The following is a 23,809-nucleotide window of genomic DNA, read 5'->3' on the forward strand; positions in this document are numbered from 1 at the left end:
TCACCTTTTTTGCACCTGATCTCCCAAAATTGGGGACCTGGTACCGGCCGGCCGTAGGTCCATGGACCGCAAACTTGGCACACATATAGCCCCACTCTTCCTCTATAAGTGTGCACCGTTTGTTGTCCGGGGGACCTACGGCCGGGGAGCACTGATTTTCAAAACCAGGCACCCCTTCCATATTCCTTTCTCCAGTGAATTTGGGGACCCGGTACCGACCAGTCGTAGGTTTCCTAGACCCGGAACTTGGCACACGTGTAGCCTCATTTCCAGGGCCGATCCTAGGCAGGGTGCACAGGGTACATTGCACCCAGGCGCCTGCAGAGGTGGGGGCGCCAAACATCTAACAGACTCTCTAACAGAAGCCCTCTCTGTATCCTCTTCCTGTATTTTGTTTATTGTTAAGAGATCATGTAAGGATCCCAGGTTAATGAAGACTTTGTGGGGGAGCATCTCTGTGGTTGAGTCGTTGCCATAGAAATCATTTGTAAAGGGGAGGAGTTAGTAACATGACGACGCCCATGAGGGGGCGCCAGAAATATTTTTGCGCCCAGGCGCCTGTGACCCTAGGATCGGCCCTGCTCATTTCTCCTCTACAAAGTTTGTTGTCTGGGAGACCTACGACCGGGGAGCACATATTATTCAAACCGGGCACCCCTTCCATTGACTCCTATGTTAAACGTTGGTCTAGTCATGGACACAGTGAGGCATGGGCACAGTGAGGCATGGGCACAGTGAGGCATGGACACACTGAGGCATGGACACAGTGAGGCATGGGCACAGTGAGGCATGGGCACAGTGAGGCATGGGCACACTGAGGCATGGACACAGTGAGGCATGGGCACAGTGAGGCATGGGCACAGTGAGGCATGCACATAGACACAGTGAGGCACAGTGAGGCATGCAGATGGACACCCTAGGCTTATACTGGAGTCAATACGTTTTCCCATTTTTTTTGTGGTAAAATTAGGTGCCTCGGCTTATATTTCTTTCTTTTTTTACCCAAATCTTTCAATACATTACAAAGAACAGAGAAGTGTCTCTAAACCCAATAAATTAACATTTTCAGGTGAAAAAACCTTCTGTGGTGCTGCAGGCCCCCCCCCCCCCCTGAGCCCCCGATTTACTTACCTGACCCCGATCTTTCTCCTGCCGGGAACAAGCACACCAGCACTATGAGAGAGGTCCAGCGTTCTCAGCGGAGTGCACTTGTTGAGCTGGGGGCGGAGGTGGGAGGCGGGGCTAGAGGCCATAGGTACGCCATAGGTACGGGAATGACTTTCAGAAGCTGCAGGAGAAGGATCGGTTCTCCTACATAGGTGTGCGCAGTCTTTTGCATTAGGGTGTGCACCCCAAAGCTCAAACACACACTACTAATCACTCACGATATTCATTCAGAAAGGGAAGGGGATGGTCAATTACATATTTACCGGCCCCTTCCCTCACTCATCCTAAAACATCCTTGCAGGACCAGCTGGCGGGAGAGGAGGGAAGCTTGTAGCCCTGCAGGGGGGAGGAGGGAGCCAGGGAAATAGGGGAATCTGTGCTGTAAAGGGTGATTAGGGTGTGCCTGGGCACACCTGGCACACCCTGTGCGCACGCCTATGGGCACTGTAATGTAAAATGGACTACATTGTAATGTAAAGGGTGCTGCTCTGTAAGGGGGACATTCTAATGTAAAGGGGGTCTGTGATTTCAAGGGGACTGCACTGTAAAGGGGGCACTGCGATATAAAGCTGTCTGTACTGTAAAGGGGCACTGTAATGATTAAATAAATGGAGCATCCACATTATGTATAACTGTGGTCACTTTCTATTTCACAAAATGGCGCTTGTGCATGTGGGTCAAGCCTCACTATGAAGAAGGGGCTGGATCTTGCCTAGTCAGCATAACACTCTATGGAATGTAGTGACGCATGCGGGTCAAGCATTGTTAGACAACACGCCAGACATCTGCATCTGCAACACCTCGAACCTATAAAATATGCTTTTATTAGTGTTCCACAAGCAAGTCTCATGGATACATACAAACCCCAGCACGTTCATTTAAAGAAAAGGATAAAAGAATGCAGGGTTTTGGAGTGCATTAGTACTGGCATGAGCTACCTACAGAGTCCAGGGTTCTGGGATGAGCTTTGTACAGAGTGCAGGGTTCTGGGATGAGCTTTGTACATAGTGCAGGGTTCTGGGATGAGCTTTGTACATAGTGCAGGGTTCTGGGATTAGCTCTGTACAGAGTGCAGGGTTCTGGGATGAGCTTTGTACATAGTGCAGGGTTCTGGGATGAGCTTTGTACAGAGTGCAGGGTTCTGGGATGAGCTTTGTACAGAGTGCAGGGTTCTGGGATGAGCTTTGTACAGGGTGCAGGGTTCTGGGATGAGCTCTGTACATAGTGCAGGGTTCTGGGATGAGCTTTGTACATAGTGCAGGGTTCTGGGATGAGCTCTGTACATAGTGCAGGGTTCTGGGATGAGCTTTGTACATAGTGCAGGGTTCTGGGATGAGCTTTGTACAGAGTGCAGGGTTCTGGGATGAGCTTTGTACAGAGTGCAGGGTTCTGGGATGAGCTTTGTACAGGGTGCAGGGTTCTGGGATGAGCTCTGTACATAGTGCAGGGTTCTGGGATGAGCTTTGTACATAGTGCAGGGTTCTGGGATGAGCTCTGTACAGAGTGCAGGGTTCTGGGATGAGCTCTGTACAGAGTGCAGGGTTCTGGGATGAGCTTTGTACAGAGTGCAGGGTTCTGGGATGAGCTCTGTACATAGTGCAGGGTTCTGGGATGAGCTCTGTACAGAGTGCAGGGTTCTGGGATGAGCTTTGTACAGAGTGCAGGGTTCTGGGATGAGCTTTGTACAGGGTGCAGGGTTCTGGGATGAGCTCTGTACATAGTGCAGGGTTCTGGGATGAGCTTTGTACATAGTGCAGGGTTCTGGGATGAGCTTTGTACATAGTGCAGGGTTCTGGGATGAGCTCTGTACAGAGTGCAGGGTTCTGGGATGAGCTCTGTACAGAGTGCAGGGTTCTGGGATGAGCTTTGTACAGAGTGCAGGGTTCTGGGATGAGCTTTGTACATAGTGCAGGGTTCTGGGATGAGCTCTGTACAGAGTGCAGGGTTCTGGGATGAGCTTTGTACATAGTGCAGGGTTCTGGGATGAGCTTTGTACAGAGTGCAGGGTTCCGGGATGAGCTCTGTACAGAGTGCAGGGTTCTGGGATGAGCTTTGTACAGAGTGCAGGGTTCTGGGATGAGCTTTGTACAGAGTGCAGGGTTCTGGGATGAGCTCTGTACAGAGTGCAGGGTTCTGGGATGAGCTTTGTACAGAGTGCAGGGTTCTAAGCATAGGCGTGCGCACAGGGTGTGCCAGGTGTGCCTGGGCACACCCTAATCACCTTGTGCAGTGCAGATCGCCCCTACTGCCCTGGCTCATTCCTCTTCTCTCCCAAAAGCTGCTGCGGCTGCTGGCACACATGGGAAGTTTTAAAAGGAGTGGGGGAAGGGGCCGGTAAATATATAATTTACCAGCCCCTTCACTTTATGAATGAGCACAGTAAGTGATTGGTAGTGTGTGTTTGAGCTTTGGAGTGCACACCTTAATGCAATAGGCTGCGCACACCTATGACAGTGCCCCCTTTACATAGTAGTCCCCTTTACAGAGCAGTCCCCTTTGTATTAATGATATTGTGATGTAAAGGGGACTTCACTGTTAAGGGGCATTTCGATGTAAAGGCAACTGCTCTTTAAAGGGGGGCACTGTAATAAAAGGGGACTACTCTTTAAGAGGGGGGGGGCTGCAATGTAAAGGGTTCTGCTCTGTAACTAAAGTTTAAAGTGTTACTAAACCAACAACAGTAAAATCATATGCATATCATATGTACGTGCCGTAAAGCATGCTTGTTATACTCACTCTGGAACCTAAAGGTTTAATCCTGCGCATTGTGTAAAAAGGCTGTTTGATCCTGTCTTCTCTAATCCTCCCCTTCTTCCACTGTCACCAGTCCATCCCCTGTTGGTACAGAGCCTTGGGGAGCACTCTGCACATGCTCAGTTTGGTGTGTATTGCTAGGGATTTATTTTATTCCTTTCTTGGGAGGGTGCATGTGATCAGCACAGGGCCAATCAGCGCTGTTCATATAGAGGGTCAGGAGTCCTGCATCCTCATAGGTCAATCAGGGGGGAATGAAAACTCCTCCTACAAGCTTTAACCAGTGATTGGCCAGACACTGCTGATGAGAAAAGGTATTTCGCAGTTTATAGTTACTAAAATAATTGCATTTCCATGTTCTGTGTACTGTGGGTGACCAGAGATAGTGAATGCAGGGTCCTGGGGAGACCAGATATAGTGAAAGAAGGGTCCTGAGGAGACCAGATATAGTGAATAAAGGGTCCTGAGGAGACCAGATATAGTGAATAAAGGGTCCTGGGGAGACCAGATATAGTGAAAGAAGGGTCCTGGGGAGGCCAGATATAGTGAAAGAAGGGTCCTGGGGAGGCCAGATATAGTGAAAGAAGGGTCCTGGGGAGACCAGATATAGTGAAAGAAGGGTCCTGGGGAGACATTATATAGTGAATGCAGAGTCCTGAGGAGACAAGACATAGTGAATGCAGGCTCCTGGGGAGACCAAATATAGCGAATGTCGGGTCCTGGGGAGACCAGATATAGTGAATGCACTGTCCTGGGGGGGGGGGGGCAAATATAGTGAATGCAGAGTTCTGGGAGACCAGATATAGTGAATGCAGAGTCCTGGTGAGACTAGTTATAGTGAATGCAGGGTCCTGGGGAGACCAGATATAGTGAAAGAAGGGTCCTGGGGGGACATTATATAGTGAATTCAGGGTCCTGGGGAGACCAGATATAGTGAATGCAGAGTCCTGGGGAGAGCAGATATAGTGAATGCAGGGTCCTGGGGAGACCAGATATAGTGAATGCAGGCTCCTGGGGAGACCAGATATAGTGAATGCAGAGTCCTGGGAGACCAGATATAATGAATGCAGTGTCCTGGGGGGCAGATATAGTGAATGCAGGGTCCTGGGGAGACCAGATATAGCGAATGCAGAGTTCTGGGAGACCAGATATAGTGAATGCAGGGACCTGGGGAGACCAGATATAGTGAAAGAAGGGTCCTGGGGAGACATAATATAATGAATGCAGGTTCCTGGGGAGACCAGATATAGTGAATGCAGTGTCCTGGGGGGGGCAGATATAGTGAATGCAGGGTCCTGGTGAGACCAAATATAGTGAATGCAGAGTCCTGGGAGACCAGATATAATGAATGCAGTGTCCTGGGGGGGGGGGGGGGTGGGGGCAGACGGGGCTGGTGCAAGGATTTTTGACACCCTAGGCGAAACCTCATTTTGCGCCCCCCCTTTGGCTCCACCCCTGACTCCACCCCCTTTTTCCTGCCCATCTATACCCCATCTTTTTTAGATTGCTACCATTTTTTTGGGGGGGGAGGTCAGTCACTGAGGCTGGAGGTGGTGGGGGGCATCAGTACGGCGCCCCTGACTGACGTGTGCTCTAGCACAGGGATGGTGGGACCCCCTCATAATGGGCACAGCAGGTGTACAGACCTGGGAACTCAGCACAGGGATGGTGGGAACCCCTAATGGGCACAGCGGTTGTAAAAATACAGCCCAGTTCTAGTAAATGCTGCACCCCCAGGCTGCACTAGTATCAGCAGTAACCAGGGCAGATATAGTGAATGCAGAGTCCTGGGGAGACCAGATATAATGAATGCAGAGTCCTGGGGAGACCAGATATAGTGAATGCAGAGTCCTGGGGAGACCAGATATAGTGAATGCAGAGTCCTGGGGAGACCAGATATAGTGAATGCAGGGTCCTGGGGAGACCAGATATAGTGAATGCAGGGTCCTGGGGAGACCAGATATAGTGAATGCAGGGTCCTGGGGAGACCAGATATAGTGAATGCAGAGTCCTGGGGAGACCAGATATAGTGAATGCAGGGTCCTACGTTTAGTAACACTTTAATAATGTCTTTTCTGTAGGTGTAGGTCATATACATACCTCCCAAAGCCTGGCTTAAAAAATGGCATCATCCAATCCTGCCTTATCGCTATGACGTTGCCAAGACTCTCCCAGATTCAAACATAGCAAGAATGGAGAAGACCAGAGCCAACATTCTGCTTAATCCAGCCAGTCCATCGTTCATTCAGAGAATGAGTGCATCGCCTGCCAGATGCAGGCTTCCCCCTCCGATGCATTTCACCTCTAATTGGGCTTCGTTGTAATTCTCCTTCTACTCAACTAATCCCAATTATGGGTGAAATTCATCAGGGGCAGAACATGCGTCCCGTAGGAGATGTGCTCTTTCTCTAAATAAATCTTCACACTAATTGGAGTTAGCAGTAGTACATCATTATATATTCTTTATCTGTATGATGTCTCAGCAACACGTCTTACAGAGTGTAGAAATGATCCGGCTGCCTTGTCAACACGGCTTGGATGTCACGCAAACAGTTACTCCGCGGCTACAAGACAACGGAAGAACATTCCACACGCACCTACCAACATTCCTCCGGGGCTTACCTGGAGAAGAATAGACATCACGCTGCTTTCTAGTAAATACAATGGCCCGGATTCACAAAGCACTTGCGCCGACGTATCTCGAGATACGTGCAAATATGCGCCGTCGTATCTGTGCGCCGTGCCCACAAAACTAGGATACGCCTGAAAATAGGCTTCATCCGACCGACATAACTCGCCTATGCCGGCTTAGAGTGGGCGCATATTTACGCTGTACGGCCCAGATTCTGAAAGGGCTTACGACGGCGCAACGCCATGTGCGCCGTCGTAAGTCCTAATCTGGGCCGTCGTATCTATGCGACTGATTCTTTAGAATCAGTTACGCATAGAAAACCATTAGATCCGACAGGCGTAAGGCTCTTACGCTGTCGGATCTTAAATGCAATTTTTTTGTTTCGCCGCTAGGTGTCGCCGACGTCGTTTTCCCGATCGAGTATGCAAATTAGCAAAATACGCGAATTCCCGAACGTACGCCCGACCGACGCAGTGAAGGTACGACGTTTACGTAAAATTTGCGACACGTAAAGTTGCCCCTGGGTCTATGAGGCGCAGTCAATGTTAAGTATGGCCGTCGTTCCCGTGTCGAAATGTGAAAATTTACGTTGTTTGCGTAAGTCGTCCGTGAATGGCGCTGAACGCCATTTACGTTAACGTCGAAACCAATGACGTCCTTGCGACGTCATTTAGCGCAATGCACGTCGGGAAATTTTAGGGACGGCGCATGCGCAGTACATTCGGCGCGGGAACGCGCCTAATTTAAATGATCCACGCCCCCTACCCGGATCATTTGAATTAGGCGGGCTTGCGCCGGAGGATTTACGTTACGCCGCCACAACTTTACAGGCAAGTGCTTTGTGAATCAAGCACTTGCCCGTAAAACTTGCGGCGGCGTAACGTAAATGAGATACGTTACGCCGCCGCATTTTTAAGCCATTCTACGAGAATCTGTCCCAAAGTATTTGGCGCACCCATTGATTTTCTATTCACATATGCAAATGAGGGAGATACGCCGATTCACGAACGTACGTCTGTCCGACGCAGTGCACGTAAAGTCATACGTCCGGTGTAAAGTTAAGCCCCATAAAGGAGGTGTAACTCAGCAGCATCCATGCAAAGGGCTGCACCAGGGAGCACAAGCCGACGTATTTTACGTAGGGCGTGAATATGACTAGGCGTAGGTTACGTTCACGCCGTAGGCAGTGATCCGGCGTATCTTAGGGAGTAGATCCGACGTGATTCTGAGCATGCGCACTGGGATGCGTCCACGGGACAGGGCATGCACCGTTCATTATACGCATCTGTCTGAGACTCAGCCCATCATTTGCATGGGGTCACGCCTCATTTGCATGGCTCACGCACACTTCCACCTACGCCGGCTTACGCCTAGGAAACCCAACGCAGATTTGGCAGCACTGGCTTTGTGAATCCAGTGCTTGCCTCTCTGCGCTGCGTCGGCGTAGCGTAAAGAAGATACGCTACGGCGGCATAAATATGCGCCGCTGTTTGTGAATCCGGGCCAATGACAACAGCAACAAATAGCTACAATGTGGGTCTGCAGTCTACTGTGGCGCAGTGTATGGTTTTCCCGCCGGTTAGCTGCACTTTGCCATAGACGTCTATTATATCCTGCAGGTGTGGTGCACTTTCTGAAAAGCCGCTTGCTTCCTCTGCCGCCGGCTTCATTTACAACACTTAGGCCGCGTACACACGGTCGGTCAAAACCGATGAAAACGGACTGAAGGACCCTTTCATCGGTCCAAACCGACCGTGTGTATGGCCCATCCGTCAGTTAACCTTCGATCAAAAAATTTAGAACTTGCTTTAAAATTGAACCGATGGACGCCTAACCGATAGGTCAAAACCGATCGTTAGTATGCAAAAGCATCGGTTAAAAATCCACGCATGCTCAGAATCAGGTCGACGCATGCTTGGAAGCATTGAACTTCGTTTTTTTCAGCACGTCGTTGTGTTTTAAGTCACCGCGTTCTGACCCGATCGGTTTTTTAACCTATGGTGTGTAGGCGCGACGGACCATCAGTCAGCTTCATCGGATGGACTGATCGTGTGTACGCGGCCTGATGCTTTTGGATGGCGGGTCGGCAATCTGGGCTTGCCAACCAGCCTCCCAAGAGCAGGAGGTCGCGGGCCACATCAGAGGGCTCCGCAGTCCACCTGTGGCCCCCGGGCCACTGGCTGGGCACCCCTGGATTACAACTTATGCTTGTTACTGACCATTGCCATAATTCAATGGTGTAAATTTGGTCTTACCCGACCAAGAATTTGGTAACAATGTGCAAAATATACTTACAGTATGTTAGATGTTTGTATTAATACTTATGAATAAAATAGTGTGGTCAGTAGCTACACTAAAGGAAAAGTTAACTCTTCTCCTCCGCTGCCTATAGACAAATGCCTACTGTACCCAACAGTACATCAGAACCAGTGGCGCTCCGTCCATAGAGGGCGCTGGAGCGCCGCCCCCTCTGGCTCCGCACCGCCACTGAAATAAACATACATTCATGCATTGCATAAATGTATGTAATTGTTGCCAGCTGCCGCTGGTCTATTCAGGTGGCCGGACATTGAGTGCCGACCACCTGAATAACGGCAGCTGGTTGGCTGTGCGGAAGTGCCTATCAGAGCCAGCGGCTTTCCGAGTACAGCCCTCGTCTCCCGGATGCTTTATCCAGGGAACCTTGGATAAGACTGATGGCCGTCTCAGCCAATCAGGTTCGCCTGATTGGCTGAGGCGTCACCAAGGCGGGAGAAGACATCGAGGGACGTGGAAGGATTAAGGTGAGTGCATTTTACAGGGCACAGCGGCGACAATGGGCACAGATGCAACAAAGGGCACAGTAGTGACAATGGGCACAGTGGAAACAATTAGAGGGCACAGTGACATGCACAGTGGCAACAATGGGCACAGTAGTGACAATGGGCACAGTGGCATCAATGGGCACAGTAGTGACAATGGGCACAGTGGCGACAATTAAAGGGCACAGTGGTGACAATTGGCACAGTGGCGACAATTGAGGGGCATAGTAGTGACAATTGGCACAGTGGCGACAATTGAGGGGCACAGTGGCTGCGTTTGACGGCATGGCACAGTGGTGATAATTGATGGCACAGTGGCTGCGTTTGATGGCATGAAACAGTGGTGACAATTGATGGCACAGTGGCTGTGTTTGATGGCATGGCACAGTGACTGCGTTTAATGGCATGGCACAGTGACTGCGTTTGGCATGGCACAGCAACTGCGTTTGATGGCATGGCACAGCGACTGCGTTTGATGGCATGGCACAGTGACTGAGTTTGATGGCATGGCACAGTGACTGCATTTGATGGCATGGCACAGTGGTGATAATTGATGGCACAGTGGCTACGTTTGATGGCATGGCACAGTGACTGCATTTGATGGCATGGCACAGTGGTGACAATTGATGGCACAGTGACTGCATTTGATGGCATGGCACAGTGGTGACAATTGATGGCACAGTGGCTGTGTTTGATGGGCACAGTGAGGCTGCAATTTTTTTCTTTTTACGTTTGCGCCCCCCCAAAACTTTTGAGCACCAGCCGCCACTGATCAGAATCCAAAGGCAGATTTATGGAGCTGAGTGGGAGGTTCAAGCCTGCCATTTTTCTCTTCCTATAGGTAGATATACTGATATACAAATATAAATCTACATATAGATAGGAATAACACATAATACATAAGTGCAGAACCCTTACCTGTGTATTGCACACGGGGAGGTTTGTGTAGGATCTAGTTCCTCGCCCTGTTCTCGGCTCACCATCCAACCATATGAAAAAATGTAACTTCACCAGACTTCCAACATTCTATAAATACAGACGGTTACAACAGAATGGATTTTCGGAGAACCATGTGCCCGCAGCTTCCTCTTCCTCTCCCACATGCACACAATGTCACAGTACACAGGGGAGGGTGTCTTTTCTGCTTGTCCATAGAAAGTGGGTTGCCTGATTGGAGTGCATTAGACATAAGGTGGAGGCTGAACGATCACACCGCTCAGTCAGTGATGATCAGTGTGGGGACTGCCATCCCCGGCTTCATCTCAGGGGCTGTGTAGGCAATTAGGTAAAATTGCCGAAAAAAATATACAAAGTGGTTGCCAAGAATACAAAAATTCCAACGGATTGTTCCAAAAGCTTTCCACATATAGGTAGAACATCAGACTGTGCTAGGGTGACCACGTGTCCCGGATTGCCCGGGACAGTCCCGCATTTTGCAGGTCTGTCCCGGGCATCTTCATTCCAGGACAATACAGTGTCCCGGAATGAAACTGACACAGCCAACCCCCCCCCCCCCCCCCCGGGCCAATCTGATGCCCCCAAAAAAAGGCCGCCACATCACCGCTTTACTCACTGACAGTACTGGCCGGGAATGCCTGGAAGAACACAATCCACGCCCTCTGCTTGTGATTGGAGAAATAATAAATCCCGCCTCTTGTGTCCAATCACAGTGTTGTGATTCGTTACACCACATGCTGATTTTTGGGAAGGGAGGGTGTCCCTGCACAGGCGTTGCTAGGGGGTGCGGTCCGCACCGAGTGACACCCGCTAGAGGGGTGACACCATCCCGTTTTTTTTTGTTTTTTTTATTTTTTTTTTTAGCTGACATGCCCAGCCTGCCCTGTGCAATCCCAGCCTGCCCTGTACCACCCCAGCCTGCTCTGTGCCACCCCAGCCTGCCCTGTACCACCCTAGCCTGCCCTGTATCACCCAGCCTGCCCTGTACCACCCCAGCCTGCCCTGTACCACCCCAAACAGCCCTATACCACCCCAGCCTGCCCTGTACCCCCCCCCCCAAACAGCCCTGTACCACCCCAGCCTGCCCTGTACCCCCGCCCCAACAGCCCTGTACCACCCCAGCCTGCCCTGTACCACCCAGCCTGCCCTGTACCACCCCAGCCTGCCCTGTGCCACCCCAAACTTTCCCATGCCACCCCAACTTGCCCTGTGCCACCCTAACTTGCCCTGTACCACCCCAATCTGCCCTATGCCACCATAACTTGCCATATACCACCCCAACCTGCCATATGCAACCCTAACTTGCCCTATACCACCCCAAACTACCCTATATCACCCCAACATGCCCTATACCACCTTAAAGCGGTGGTTCCCCCTAAAACTAATTTCTAACAATAGATTCGTAAGACCCGTTACACTGCGGGTAGGCTGGCTTTTTTTTTTTTTTTATTCGTACATACCGAGATCTCCCCGTCTCGTCCCTAGGCGGTGGGCGGAACTAGTTGATTGACGTTCCTCGGACGGGCGCGTACGTGACGTTACGACTTTCCGAAAGAAGCCGAACGTCGCTGCGCATGCGCCGTATAGAGTCGGCTCTATACGGCGCATGCGCAGCGACGTTCGGCTTCTTTCGGAAAGTCGTGACGTCACGTACGCGCCCGTCCGAGGAACGTCAATCAACTAGGAACGCCCACCGACAAGGAACGAGACGGGGAGATATCGGTATGTACTAAAAAAAAAAAAAAAAAAGCCAGCCTACCCGCAGTGTAACGGGTCTTACGAATCTATTGTTAGCAATGTGTTTTAGGGGGAACCACCGCTTTAACCTGTCCTATACCACCCCACTACACCAACCTGCCACTATACCACTCTATACTACCCTAACCTGCCACTATACTGCCCTATACTATCATTTACAGGGGCTGGTTTTGGGTGCGCCCCGTGCCTGTGGGCTGCCTGCTTGGTGCTGGGCAGCCTAGACAGAGGGGGGGGGTGACACCATGTTTTACCGCACCGGGTGACACCAACCCTAGTGACGCCACTGTGTCCCTGAATGGTAGTTTGGAAATGTGGTCACCCTAGGCTGTGCAATACAGACCACCAATAATATCAGCTACAGTGGACAACTTAAACTATTTTATCCCGCTATTTAAATACCAGCAATATATTATGAATGATTACACCAATACCTTTCTATGATTTCCTTCTTAGGAGTAGTGCTGTACTGTACTGCCTTATTCATTGATTACTGCAGTCAGTTAGGAGTTTAAGTGCTGATCCTTGATGGCTAATTATTATAGATGCAAGCTTTCAGGATGCTGTAGACCCCTTCTTCAGACTTTACACCACCACCAGCTGACTGTAGGAAAGAATGAATCATCCCTCCAACACCAGCATCCTGCCACCTGCTGGCCAGAGCACAGAATAAACCACCTACAACTAACATAAGTCTACCGCCACCTGCTGGCCAGAGCTCAGAATAAACCTCCCACCCACAACTAACATAAGTCTACCGCCACCTGCTGGCCAGAGCACAGAATAAACCGCCTACAACTAACATGAATCTACTGCCACCTGCTGGCCAGAGCACAGAATAAACCTCCCACCCACAACTAACATAAGTCTACCGCCACCTGCTGGCCAGAGCACAGAATAAACCGCCTACAACTAACATAAGTCTACCGCCACCTGCTGGCCATAGCACAGAATAAACCACCTACAACTAACATAAGTCTACCGCCACCTGCTGGCCAGAGCTCAGAATAAACCTCCCACCCACAACTAACATAAGTCTACCGCCACCTGCTGGCCAGAGCACAGAATAAACCACCTACAACTAACATGAATCTACTGCCACCTGCTGGCCAGAGCACAGAATAAACCTCCCACCCACAACTAACATAAGTCTACCGCCAACTGCTGGCCAGAGCACAGAATAAACCTCCCACCCACAACGAACATAAATCTATCGCCACCTGCTGGCCAGAGCACAGAATAAACCACCTACAACTAATATAAATCTACCGCCACCTGCTGGCCAGAGCACAGAATAAACCACCTACAACTAACATAAATCTATCGCCACCTGCTGGCCAGAGAACAGAATAAACCACCTACCACTAACATGAATCTACCGCCACCTGCTGGCCAGAGCACAGAATAAGCCATTCACAACTAACATAAATCTATCGCCACCTGCTGGCCAGAGCACAGAATAAACCACCCACAACTAACATAAATCTACCGCCACCTGCTGGCCAGAGCACAGAATAAACCACCTACAACTAACATAAATCTATCGCCACCTGCTGGCCAGAGCACAGAATAAACCACCCACACACAACTAACATAAGTCTACCGCCACCTGCTGGCCAGAGCACAGAATAAACCACCTACAACTAACATAAGTCTACCGCCACCTGCTGGCCAGAGCACAGAATAAACCACCTACAACTAACATAAGTCTACCGCCACCTGCTGGCCAGAGCACAGAATAAACCACCTACAACTAACATAAGTCTACCGCCACCTGCTGGCCAGAGCACAGAATAAACCACCTACAACTAACATAAGTCTACCGCCACCTGCTGGCCAGAGCTCAGAATAAACCTCCCACCCACAACTAACATAAGTCTACCGCCACCTGCTGGCCAGAGCACAGAATAAACCGCCTACAACTAACATAAATCTACCGCCACCTACTGGCCAGAGCACAGAATATACCACCTACAACTAATATAAATCTAACGCCTCCTACTGGCCAGAGCACAGAATAAACCACCCACAACTAACATAAGTCTACCGCCAACTGCTGGCCAGAGCACAGAATAAACCTCCCACCCACAACGAACATAAATCTATCGCCACCTGCTGGCCAGAGCACAGAATAAACCACCTACAACTAATATAAATCTACCGCCACCTGCTGGCCAGAGCACAGAATAAACCACCTACCACTAACATGAATCTACCGCCACCTGCTGGCCAGAGCACAGAATAAGCCATTCACAACTAACATAAATCTATCGCCACCTGCTGGCCAGAGCACAGAATAAACCACCCACAACTAAAATAAATCTACCGCCACCTGCTGGCCAGAGCACAGAATAAACCACCTACAACTAACATAAATCTATCGCCACCTGCTGGCCAGAGCACAGAATAAACCACCCACACACAACTAACATAAGTCTACCGCCACCTGCTGGCCAGAGCACAGAATAAACCACCTACAACTAACATAAGTCTACCGCCACCTGCTGGCCAGAGCACAGAATAAACCACCTACAACTAACATAAATCTACCGCCACCTGCTGGCCATAGCACAGAATATACCACCTACAACTAACATAAGTCTACCGCCACCTGCTGGCCATAGCACAGAATATACCACCTAAAACTAACATAAGTCTACCGCCACCTGCTGGCCAGAGCACAGAATAAGCTGCTAACAACTAACATAAATCTACCGCCACCTGCTGGCCAGAGCACAGAATAAACCACCTACAACTAACATAAGTCTACCGCCACCTGCTGGCCAGAGCACAGAATAAACCGCCTACAACTAACATAAATCTACCGCCACCTGCTGGCCAGAGCACAGAATAAACCACCTACAACTAACATAAATCTATCGCCACCTGCTGGCCAGAGCACAGAATAAACCACCTACAACTAACATAAATCTATCGCCACCTGATGGCCAGAGCACAGAATAAACCTCCCACTCACAACTAACATAAATCTACCGCCACCTGCTGGCCAGAGCACAGAATAAACCACCTACAACTAACATAAGTCTACCGCCACCTGCTGGCCAGAGCACAGAATAAACCACCTACAACTAACATAAATCTACCGCCACCTGCTGGCCAGGGCACAGAATAAACCACCTACAACTAACATAAATCTATCGCCACCTGCTGGCCAGAGCACAGAATAAACCACCTACAACTAACATAAATCTACCGCCACCTGCTGGCCATGGCACAGAATAAACCACCTACAACTAACATAAATCTATCGCCACCTGCTGGCCAGAGCACAGAATAAACCACCTACAACTAACATGAATCTACCGCCACCTGCTGGCCAGAGCACAGAATAAACCAACTACAACTAACATAAATCTACCGCCACCTGATGGCCAGAGCACAGAATAAACCACCTACAACTAACATAAATCTACCGCCACCTGCTGGCCAGAGCACAGAATAAACCACCTACAACTAACATAAGTCTACCGCCACCTGCTGGCCAGAGCACAGAATAAACCGCCTACAACTAACATAAATCTATCGCCACCTGCTGGCCAGAGCACAGAATAAACCACCTACAACTAACATAAGTCTACCGCCACCTGCTGGCCAGAGCACAGAATAAACCTCCCACCCACAACTAACATAAGTCTACCGCCACCTGCTGGCCAGAGCACAGAATAAACCTCCCACTCACAACTAACATAAATCTACCACCACCTGCTGGCCAGAGCACAGAATAAACCACCTACAACTAACATAAATCTACCGCCACCTGCTGGCCAGAGCACAGAATAAACCACCTACAACTAACATAAATCTATCGCCACCTGCTGGCCAGAGCACAGAATAAGCCATTAACAACTAACATAAATCTACCGCCACCTGCTGGCCAGTGCACAGAATAAACCATTCACAACTAACATAAATCTATCGCCACCTGCTGGCCAGAGCACAGAATAAACCACCTACAACTAATATAAATCTACCGCCACCTGCTGGCCAGAGCACAGAATAAACCACCTACAACTAACATAAATCTATCGCCACCTGCTGGCCAGAGAACAGAATAAACCACCTACCACTAACATGAATCTACCGCCACCTGCTGGCCAGAGCACAGAATAAGCCATTCACAACTAACATAAATCTATCGCCACCTGCTGGCCAGAGCACAGAATAAACCACCCACAACTAAAATAAATCTACCGCCACCTGCTGGCCAGAGCACAGAATAAACCACCTACAACTAACATAAATCTATCGCCACCTGCTGGCCAGAGCACAGAATAAACCACCCACACACAACTAACATAAGTCTACCGCCACCTGCTGGCCAGAGCACAGAATAAACCACCTACAACTAACATAAGTCTACCGCCACCTGCTGGCCAGAGCACAGAATAAACCACCTACAACTAACATAAGTCTACCGCCACCTGCTGGCCAGAGCACAGAATAAACCACCTACAACTAACATAAGTCTACCGCCACCTGCTGGCCAGAGCTCAGAATAAACCTCCCACCCACAACTAACATAAGTCTACCGCCACCTGCTGGCCAGAGCACAGAATAAACCGCCTACAACTAACATAAATCTACCGCCACCTACTGGCCAGAGCACAGAATATACCACCTACAACTAATATAAATCTAACGCCTCCTACTGGCCAGAGCACAGAATAAACCACCCACAACTAACATAAGTCTACCGCCAACTGCTGGCCAGAGCACAGAATAAACCTCCCACCCACAACGAACATAAATCTATCGCCACCTGCTGGCCAGAGCACAGAATAAACCACCTACAACTAATATAAATCTACCGCCACCTGCTGGCCAGAGCACAGAATAAACCACCTACAACTAACATAAATCTATCGCCACCTGCTGGCCAGAGAACAGAATAAACCACCTACCACTAACATGAATCTACCGCCACCTGCTGGCCAGAGCACAGAATAAGCCATTCACAACTAACATAAATCTATCGCCACCTGCTGGCCAGAGCACAGAATAAACCACCCACAACTAAAATAAATCTACCGCCACCTGCTGGCCAGAGCACAGAATAAACCACCTACAACTAACATAAATCTATCGCCACCTGCTGGCCAGAGCACAGAATAAACCACCCACACACAACTAACATAAGTCTACCGCCACCTGCTGGCCAGAGCACAGAATAAACCACCTACAACTAACATAAGTCTACCGCCACCTGCTGGCCAGAGCACAGAATAAACCACCTACAACTAACATAAATCTACCGCCACCTGCTGGCCATAGCACAGAATATACCACCTACAACTAACATAAGTCTACCGCCACCTGCTGGCCATAGCACAGAATATACCACCTAAAACTAACATAAGTCTACCGCCACCTGCTGGCCAGAGCACAGAATAAGCCGCTAACAACTAACATAAATCTACCGCCACCTGCTGGCCAGAGCACAGAATAAACCACCTACAACTAACATAAGTCTACCGCCACCTGCTGGCCAGAGCACAGAATAAACCGCCTACAACTAACATAAATCTACCGCCACCTGCTGGCCAGAGCACAGAATAAACCACCTACAACTAACATAAATCTATCGCCACCTGCTGGCCAGAGCACAGAATAAACCACCTACAACTAACATAAATCTATCGCCACCTGATGGCCAGAGCACAGAATAAACCTCCCACTCACAACTAACATAAATCTACCGCCACCTGCTGGCCAGAGCACAGAATAAACCACCTACAACTAACATAAGTCTACCGCCACCTGCTGGCCAGAGCACAGAATAAACCACCTACAACTAACATAAATCTACCGCCACCTGCTGGCCAGGGCACAGAATAAACCACCTACAACTAACATAAATCTATCGCCACCTGCTGGCCAGAGCACAGAATAAACCACCTACAACTAACATAAATCTACCGCCACCTGCTGGCCATGGCACAGAATAAACCACCTACAACTAACATAAATCTATCGCCACCTGCTGGCCAGAGCACAGAATAAACCACCTACAACTAACATGAATCTACCTCCACCTGCTGGCCAGAGCACAGAATAAACCAACTACAACTAACATAAATCTACCGCCACCTGATGGCCAGAGCACAGAATAAACCACCTACAACTAACATAAATCTACCGCCACCTGCTGGCCAGAGCACAGAATAAACCACCTACAACTAACATAAGTCTACCGCCACCTGCTGGCCAGAGCACAGAATAAACCGCCTACAACTAACATAAATCTATCGCCACCTGCTGGCCAGAGCACAGAATAAACCACCTACAACTAACATAAGTCTACCGCCACCTGCTGGCCAGAGCACAGAATAAGCCATTAACAACTAACATAAATCTACCGCCACCTGCTGGCCAGAGCACAGAATAAACCTCCCACTCACAACTAACATAAATCTACCACCACCTGCTGGCCAGAGCACAGAATAAACCACCTACAACTAACATAAATCTACCGCCACCTGCTGGCCAGAGCACAGAATAAACCACCTACAACTAACATAAATCTATCGCCACCTGCTGGCCAGAGCACAGAATAAGCCATTAACAACTAACATAAATCTACCGCCACCTGCTGGCCAGTGCACAGAATAAACCATTCACAACTAACATAAATCTATCGCCACCTGCTGGCCAGAGCACAGAATAAGCCATTAACAACTAACATAAATCTACCGCCACCTGCTGGCCAGAGCACAGAATAAACCTCCCACCCACAACTAACATAAGTCTACCGCCACCTGCTGGCCAGAGCACAGAACAAACCACCTACAGCTAACATAAATCTACCGCAACCTGCTGGCCATAGCACAGAATAAATCACCTACAACTAACATAAATCTACTGCCACCTGATGAACAGAGCACAGAATAAACCACCTACAACTAACATAAATCTACCGCCACCTGCTGGCCAGAGCACAGAATAAACCTCCCACCTACAACTAACATAAGTCTACTGCCACCTGCTGGCCAGAGCACAGAATAAACCTCCCACTCACAACTAACATAAATCTACCACCACCTGCTGGCCAGAGCACAGAATAAACCACCTACAACTAACATAAATCTACCGCCACCTGCTGGCCAGAGCACAGAATAAACCACCTACAACTAACATAAATCTATCGCCACCTGCTGGCCAGAGCACAGAATAAGCCATTAACAACTAACATAAATCTACCGCCACCTGCTGGCCAGTGCACAGAATAAACCATTCACAACTAACATAAATCTATCGCCACCTGCTGGCCAGAGCACAGAATAAGCCATTAACAACTAACATAAATCTACCGCCACCTGCTGGCCAGAGCACAGAATAAACCTCCCACCCACAACTAACATAAGTCTACCGCCACCTGCTGGCCAGAGCACAGAATAAACCACCTACAACTAACATGAATCTACCGCCACCTGCTGGCCATAGCACAGAATAAACCACCCACAACTAACATAAGTCTACCGCCACCTGCTGGCCAGAGCACAGAACAAACCACCTACAACTAACATAAATCTACTGCCACCTGATGACCAGAGCACAGAATAAACCACCTACAACTAACATAAGTCTACCGCCACCTGCTGGCCAGAGCACAGAATAAATCACCCTCCCACAACTAACATAAGTCTACCGCCACCTGCTGGCCAGAGCACATAATAAACCTCCCACCTACAACTAACATAAATCTACCGCCACCTGCTGGCCATAGCACAGAATAAACCACCCACAACTAAAATAAATCTACCGCCACCTGCTGGCCAGAGCACAGAATAAATCACCCTCCCACAACTAACATAAGTCTACCGCCACCTGCTGGCCAGAGCACAGAATAAACCACCTACAACTAACATAAATCTACTGCCACCTGATGGCCATAGCACAGAATATACCACCTACAACTAACATAAATCTACCGCCACCTGCTGGCCAGAGCACAGAATAAACCTCCCACCTACAACTAACATAAGTCTACTGCCACCTGCTGGCCAGAGCACAGAATAAACCTCCCACCCACAACTAACATGAATCTACCGCCACCTGCTGGCCAGAGCACAGAATAAATCACCCACCCACAACTAAAATAAATCTACCGCCACCTGATGGCCAGAGCACAGAATATACCACCTACAACTAACATAAATCTACCGCCACCTGCTGGCCAGAGCACAGAATAGACCACTCACAACTAACATAAGTCTATCGCCAACTGCTGGCCAGAGCACAGAATAAACCACCTACAACTAACATAAATCTACCCCCACCTGCTGGCCAGAGCACAGAATAAACCACCCACACACAACTAACATAAATCTACCGCCACCTGCTGGTCAGAGCACAGAAAAAAACACCCACCCACAACTAACATAAATCTACCGCAACCTGATGGCCAGAGCACAGAATAAACCTCCCAAAACATCTGGGTGCCAAGGTTCGCCATCACTGCTATATGGTGATGTATGCACCATTTTTTTATATTGTGTAAATCAGGCCTCAACAAAATCCGGGCGCCAGGTCGCAATTGCGACAAGAAATGGTGACCTGGCACCTGGGGAAGCTGAGGCCAGCAGAAGGCCGCAAAGCCGCGGCCTCAATTACCGGCCGGCGCGGACCGGCTGGTAATTGAGGCCGCTACTTTGCGGCCTTCACAAAAGGAAGCTGAGGCCTGCAGAAGGAATCTAGGAGTGACCATCTTGTGGTGGCCGTTGGCATTACAGGTTACATTACAAGTAGCAAAAAACAGCAATTCTAAGGCCCCATACACACGATAGAATCCATCCGCTGAAAAATCCCAGCGAATGGGTTTCAGCGGATAGATCCTATGGTGTGTACACTCCAGCGGATCTGTTTCCGTGGATATTTATCCCCTGGGATGGATTCCAGCAGATCGAATATTTGCTGACATGCTAAACAAATCCATCTGCTGGAATCCATCCCAACGGATGGATCCGCTGGTCTGTATAGACTCACCGGATCCATCCGTCCGAAGGGATCCCCCGCATGCGTCGTAATAATTCGGCGCATGCGTGGAATTCCTTATATGACAGCGTCGCGCACGTCGCCGCGTCATAATCGCGGCGACGGCGCGACACGTCATCGCCAGAGGATTTCGGCGCGGATTTCAATGCGATGGTGAGTACACTCCATCGCATGGAAATCCGCTGAAATCCTCGAGAGGATTTATCCGCGGAAACGGTCCGCTGGACCTTATTCGCGGATAAATCCTCTCGTGTGTATGGGGCCTAATGTGTTTTTTCACTGCCATCTCCTTCCCTCTAATTAGAACCCCCAAACATTATATATATTTTTTTATTTTAACACCCTAAAGAATAAAATGGCGGTCGTTGCAATACTTTCTGTCACACCGTATTTGCGCAGCGGTCTTACAAGCGCACTTTTTTTGGGGAAAAATACACTTTTTTTAATAAAAAAATAAGACAACAGTAAAGTTATCCCCATTTTTTGTTGTTATATTATGAAAGATAATGTTACGCCGAGTAAATTGATACCCAACATGTCACACTTCGAAATTGCGTCCGCTCGTGGAATGGCGACAAACTTTTACCCTTTAAAATCTCCATAGGCGATGTTTAAAAAATTCTACAGGTTGCATGTTTTGAGTTACAGAGGAGGACTAGGGCTAGAATTATTGCTCTCGCTCTACCAATAGCGGCGATACCTCACATGTGTGGTTTGAATACCATTTACATATGGGGGCGCCACTCACATATGCGTTCGCTTCTGCACGCGAGCTCGTCGGGACGGGGCGTGTTTTTTGGCTCCTAACTTTTTTAGCTGGCTCCTAGATTCCAAGCAAATTTGTCAAACCCTGGTGTAAATAAAATGTATTAATCATATTTGTATACTAGTTGCCTTAAAAGTCCCTCTGTGTATTAGGGAATACCCTTTCTATATGGTTCCAAATTTGGGATGTTGGCAACAACCTAGGCCCAGGTGGGTTATTATTAATCTTGACAAAGAACACAGGGGGGCAGATTTACGTTACGCCGCCGCAAGTTTTTCAGGCAAGTGCTTTATTCAGAAAGCACTTGGGCCAGATTCAGAAAGACTTACGACGGGCGTTTTACTAGATACACCGTCGTAAGGCCTAATCTGCCCCCGCGCAAATTTAAGCGTATGCTCATAATGAGATACGCTTAAATGTTGCTAAGACACGACCGGCGTAAGGCACTTACACCATCGTATCTTAGATGCATATTTACGATGTCCGCTAGGTGGCGTTCCCGTTGTTAAATATGCAAATGAGCAAATACGCCGATTCACGAACGAACGCCAGGCCGCCGTATCTGTTTACATCGTTTGCGTAAGGCTTACGCCCGGCGTAACGTTACCCCTGCTATAGTGAGGCGCAGCCAATGTTAGGTATGGACGTCGGGACAGACGTAATTTACGTCGTTTGCGTAAGTCGATTCACAATTGAGCTGGGCGTAAGTTACGCTTACGTTGCTTTCATTGACAAGTAGTGACGTGATTTGGAGCATGCACACTGGGATTCTGTCACGGCCGGCGCATGCGCAGTTCGTTAGGCGCGGGGACGCGCTTGATTTAAATTTTACACGCCCCCTACCCGCGGAATTTGAATTCCGCTGGGGGATTTACGCTACGCTGTCTCAACTTTACAGGCAAGTGCTTTGTGAATAAAGCACTTGCCTGATAAACTTGCGCCGGCGTAACGTAAATGAGATACGTTACGCCAGCAGAAAGATCCGCTGATCTTTCTGAATCTGGCCCACTTGCCTGTAAAGTTGCGGCGGCGTATCGTAAATCCCCCGGCGTAATTCAAATTTGCTGGGTAGGGGGCGTTTAAAATTTAAATCAGGCGCGTCCCCGCACCGAACGAACTGCGCATGCGCCGTCCATAAACTTTCCCAGCGTGCATTGCTCCAAATGAAGTCGCAAGGACGTCATTGGTTTCGACGTGAGCGTAACTTACGTCCAGCTCTTTTCTGAATCGACTTACGCAAACGACGTAAAATTTCAAAACTCGGCGCGGGAAGGCCGGCCATACTTAACATAGGATACCCCTCACATAGCAGGGGTAACTATACGCCGGAAAAAGCCGAACGCAAACAACGTAAAAAAATGCGCCGGGCGGTCGTTCGTTTCATTTCTGAATTGGCGTAAATCCTCATTTGCATATTCGTCACGTAAAAAAAAACGAAACGCCACCTACCGGCCGGCCTGGAATTGCAGCCTAAGATCCGACGGTGTAAGTCACTTACACCTGTCGGATCTTAGGGATATCTATGTGTAACTGATTCTATGAATCAGGCGCATAGATACGACCGACGGAACTCAGAGATACGACGGCGTATCCGGAGATACGCCGTCGTATCTCTTTGTGAATCTGGCCCCCTCTGTGTATTAGGGAATACCCTTTCTATATGGTTCCAAATTTGGGATGTTGGCAACAACCTAGGCCCAGGTGGGTTATTATTAATCTTAACAAAGAACACAGGAAGTTACAAGCTCACTGGATTTCTGGCAAGATCAATAGGTACTTATTTAACAGATACAACATAAAGCTTTTACTGTGTATTCAACGGATGAAAAGAGAGCAGATAAGAGCAGTTAATTGTCAGGGTTTACATCCACTTTAAGTAGCTACAGTGGAACCTTGAATTACGAGCATAATCTGATCCAGGAGAATTCTCGTAATCCAAAGCACTTGCATATCAAAGCGAGTTTC

At 49.0% G+C, this 23,809-nt stretch overlaps 1 protein-coding gene across 1 annotated transcript in view; it reads right to left on the bottom strand.

The window, feature by feature from the left end:
* LOC120928184 (transient receptor potential cation channel subfamily M member 2-like) overlaps positions 1-10,465 on the bottom strand; it is a 199,865-nt gene extending 189,400 nt beyond the window's left edge. Inside the window, exon 1 of the mRNA XM_040339294.1 lies at positions 10,273-10,465. The gene's annotated coding sequence lies outside the window, so the exon portion shown is untranslated. The remainder of the gene's footprint in view (positions 1-10,272) is intronic.
* Between the last annotated feature and the right edge of the window lie 13,344 nt (positions 10,466-23,809).

Source organism: Rana temporaria, chromosome 2, assembly GCF_905171775.1.
Source record: "Rana temporaria chromosome 2, aRanTem1.1, whole genome shotgun sequence".
In the NCBI taxonomy this organism is placed as follows: domain Eukaryota; kingdom Metazoa; phylum Chordata; class Amphibia; order Anura; family Ranidae; genus Rana; species Rana temporaria.